The following is a 4,672-nucleotide window of genomic DNA, read 5'->3' on the forward strand; positions in this document are numbered from 1 at the left end:
CTGAGCGACCTGGGAATCAAAATATTACAAAGGCTTGAAGTTTTCGGTACTCCAAAACTTCAAATAAGAATTTCTCCAAAGGTGGATATCTAGCACACAGATGTTAAAACATGTGTAACAGAGTTAAAAACCACTTGAGCAGCTGTTCTTAAACAAAAATGTTGCAGGGAGAAATGTACTAGAGGTAGACAAAGCAGCATCAAGGATAGATCTTAAAACCATATTAATCAGCAAAAATTTTTCTTTTAAAAAGTAACCTCTATGGTACAAAGTTGTTAATGTAAACTTAAAATATATTCACATAATTTTAACAAGTATACATTAAAAATTTTAGAATCACTGTCAATAGAAGAAGAGAGAGATATGAGGAGAGAGAAGAAAGGGAAACTGATCAAACCAGATGAGGGGCTTGCACAGTTCAATAACAAGTATGATTAACTCATCCTTTTTTATCAATGCTCCCTTCCCAAAAATATTTGTTGAAAACTGGAAAGGTATATTTATCATAGATAATGTTAGTTCTAGTATGTGTTTCTATGTGTACTTATACTCACACATGCATATTTAGAAGAGGGGGATTGAAAGCCCAATGAATTACCCTGCCTAAATGACAATTGCAAATAATCAATAATCAGTATTGATTAAAAACTTTTTATCTCCTGGCTATGTAAGGCAATCACTTATGCTGATGATTAGTCCATGTTCCCCTGTTAAATAAACTAGTGGTAGCCAGAGCTAATGCAGAGCCAAGATAAACAGAAAAGGCAATAAGATAAATTAAGTGACTGCATCCCAGTTTTCATGCTAATAAATTGAGCAAATATCTGAGACTGCAATGATGTAAGAGGAGAGACACAATAGAATATATTATTCTTCATGGGAGGTTTCTAAGAGGAGACAGGGACTGTCTAGCATATAGAATTCAATCATATAATGCATATTCCTGTGTGCTTGATCTTAGTATCTACTCCAGGTTTACAATCCCTTTCTTCTTTACCCAAGTTCAGGGAGTTAGAGACTGTCAGGTTTGAGTGGGAATTTGTTCAGTACCTGACAACTTACTTGACTTCCTATCTACTCTATGGATGGGCTTTCCCAGGTGGTGCTAGTGGTAAATAACCCTCCTGCCAATGCAGGAGACATAAGAGATATGGGTTCAGTCCCTGGGTTGGGAAGATCCCCTGGAGGAGGACATAACAATCCACTTCAGTATTCCTGCCTGGAGATCCCATGGACAGAGAAGCCTGGAGGACAACAGTCCATAGGGTCGCTAAGAGTCAGACATGACTGAAGCGACTTAATACGCATGCACTACTCTATGAAAAATTATTTTTTAACAACATAAAATTTTTCCTGGTGAATATATTTCCTCACAAACATTGCTAAAGTGAAATTCTCATGAATTTCTCAGCTAGTTATGAGTAACCATAGAATGAAAAAAAAAATGATAAAGATGGCTATACATTTTCAGAAATAGCTTTTCCACACATTAAATTATATGTGTATACAGTTAAATAAGCAGATAATTCCTCTCAGTTCATTTGACTACTCTCTTTTTTGGCTTTGGATAATAGTTTAGGTGTGGCATTTTAAAATAGAAAGGAATACATGAAGTTTAAATATTAGTTAATTTATTTGGACCCACACAATTTTAATTTATAGTGCTGGAGATAGTCACATGCAGAACACATTCTTAAACTTATCATACCCAAATTTTAGAATATTTTCAGTCACTTAAAAAAATGGTTTCAGCCTAGACAACTGCTAAAGATAGCAGCAGGGCCGGTCCTGGTGCTGGATGGCTGAGATCACCTCCTGAGCCACCCGATGGCTATCGTGGTTCTTCCAGGTCAGTGAGAAGGCTGTGTTTGTCTGCTGTGAGGGCATCAACACTTTGGCAGTTTCTACAGAAATAAGTTGAAGTATCTGGCCTTCCTCCACAAGTAGATGAACAACAACCCCTCTCGTTGCCCCTACCACTTCTGAGTCCCAGCCATAGGGGACGTGCTTCCCCACAAGCCCAAGCAAGGCCAGGATGCCTTGGACCACCTCAATATGTTTGATGGGATCCCACCACCCTATGACAAGAAAAAGTGAATGGTGGTTCCTGCTGCCCTCAAGGTTGTGTGTCTAAAGCCAACACAGAAGTTTGCCTACCTACGCCGCCCAGCTCATGAGGTTGACTAGAAGTACCAGGTGGTAACAGTCACCCTGGAGGAGAAGAGAAAGAAGAAAGCCACGATCCATTATCAGAAAAAGCAGCTTATGAGGCTACGGAAGCAGGCCAAAAAGAATATAGAGAAGAAAACTGACAAATTCACAGAGGTCCTCAAGACCCACAGTTTTCTAGTCTGATCCCAATAAAATTGACCATTTATTCCTTCAAAAAATAAAATAAAATAAAAAATGGTTTCAGAGGAATGTCCGTTACTGTGCTTTCATACATTTGAAACTTTTTTAGTATCCAGATCCTCAATTAAGATTCCAAACAATGATTTGGTACTTTTCCCAACCTCAGAACAGTATTGAGCACTAATATGAAATTACTGGGCACCAAATTTTAATAAATAAAAATATAATAATTTCTACAAATTAAGCCATTTTTCTACCAATCAAATTTCTAAGAAATATTGAATATGGTCACATGCTACCTTTATCTTAAAGTTGCTCTAAAAATAACATATTTGATAGTTGCACTTTTGATTTAAACTAGACTGATATAACGTACAATGAATTATATGGCTCAATTAAGGAGGAATGGTTGTTTGCACATATTTTACTTCAAGCTTCATTCTGTTACTAGTTCTGTTGTATTAGAGTCTACTGTACACACTAACCTAGTACCAAGACAAAGATCAGATGAACACTGTCAATTTCTTAAGAACTCTGAAGCATACAAGTATAATATAGTATTAAAAATTGTGCATTATAGTCCACAGAAAGTTACTTCTTCCTGCAGCAGCAGTAACACTGAGCAAGAGAAAAAGTGCCACTTCAGTTGCAATTAAACCAGGTTTCCATGCGTAGCTTAACGTTAAGCAGATCCATGTGTGGATTCTGCAGAGAAAGCAAAAAAGAAGTGACTGTGAAATATGCTGATTTGACTGCAAAGTAGTTGGATCAATTTTCACGTGCACAACAGCTTACTGTTGGTTAAGAATTTAGACTTGTAACTCCTCCACAACTACTTATTTTGTGGCTCATCTACCAGGGAAGAAATATCTCCGACTGTGAAATTCAGCCAGGCTCTGGTTCACAGAGGCTGCTTAACCTTCTTATGACTCAGAGTTCTCATATGTGAAAAATGCCTCATGTGATGATCCTCAGAATTAAATAAGACAGACCTCAGAAAAACCTAGAAGAGAGCTCTTCATGTGAACCTTCAACAAATGTTAGCAATTATTTTTCAATACAGTATTTAAAATAAATAAGAGTCTAGAATTGGCAGATAAACTTGGAATGCACTGGAGATAAGTTTGCAAATTTCAACGCCAAGCAAATAATAATAATAATAAGTCTCCTCTATTACAATCTCTCTTTGATTTCAGTCCTTATATACTATGTGCTGCTGCTGCTAAGTCGCTTCAGTCATGTCCGACTCTGTGCAACCCCATAGACAGCAACCCACCAGGCTCCCCTGTCCCTGGGATTCTCTAGGCAAGAACACTGGAGTGAGTTGCCATTTCCTTCTCCAATGCATGAAAGGGAAAAGTGAAAGTGAAGTCGCTCAGTCGAGTCCGACTCTTTGTGACCCCATGGACTACAGCCTACCAGGCTCCTCCGTCCATGGGATTTTCCAGGCAAGATTACTGGAGTGGGGTGCCATTACCTTCTCCGATAGTATGTGCTAACCATGATAAAATAAAAAGAAACCTAAATTAATTTTGAGGTTGTTATACTGTAGCAAATGAGCAAAGAAACTATATTTATCCTGAACTGACAGCGATTACACCTATTTTTCTGAGTTTGTAAACTGATACCTAATGTCTGTAGTTTAGTTTAGAATATATCATTATTAGATATTCCAGGATATGGGACTTACCTGGTAGTCTAGTGGTTAAGACTTTGTACTACCACTTCAAAGGGCAAGGGTCCCATCCCTGGTCAAGAACTAAGATCCCACATACCAGGTTGTATACAAATTAAAAGGAAAAAACAAAAACAAAACCAACAGTGCACAACAGTACATATTCCAGGATAATTCCCTGTTTAGACAGACAAATTAATACTGTGTTTTATTTTGAATACAAAAGCATTTGATTATTTAGGTAGGAAACAGTTGACTAATGTCTGTGAGGGATGCCAAATAAATATATCAATTTTAGAAGCAACTGATTTTTATTTTGAAAGAATGTCTGTTACTATTTGAGCTGCTGCCCTTTTGATAGAAACTCAATGTTATTTCTTGTATTAGTGGTAGTTGCCTTAATATTTCATCTTATCTTTTTAAAGTACAAGACTCTAAATATATAGATCTTGACTTATGTAACCTTTATATATCCAGGGCCAGAATAAGTATACCCAGGTACTCAGTACTTATTTGGTGAATGAAAGAATGAGAGCTAATGTCAGATACAGCACAATGCCCCCCAGCACTCGCTCAGCACTTTACACTTTGTATATCAGAGAAAGTGTTGGGAAATTAATGGATATCAGTATGTCAGAGAGATAA

The 4,672-nt window shown here is 37.2% G+C and overlaps 1 pseudogene; it reads left to right on the forward strand.

Annotated features, from left to right (window-relative positions):
• The first annotated feature begins 1,947 nt into the window (after positions 1-1,947).
• LOC145512189 (large ribosomal subunit protein uL13 pseudogene) lies at positions 1,948-2,355 on the forward strand (annotated as a pseudogene).
• The last annotated feature ends 2,317 nt before the right edge of the window (positions 2,356-4,672 follow it).

This window comes from Giraffa tippelskirchi, chromosome 7 (genome assembly GCF_054371585.1).
Source record: "Giraffa tippelskirchi isolate mGirTip1 chromosome 7, T2T-mGirTip1v1.2.pri, whole genome shotgun sequence".
NCBI lineage: Eukaryota > Metazoa > Chordata > Mammalia > Artiodactyla > Giraffidae > Giraffa > Giraffa tippelskirchi.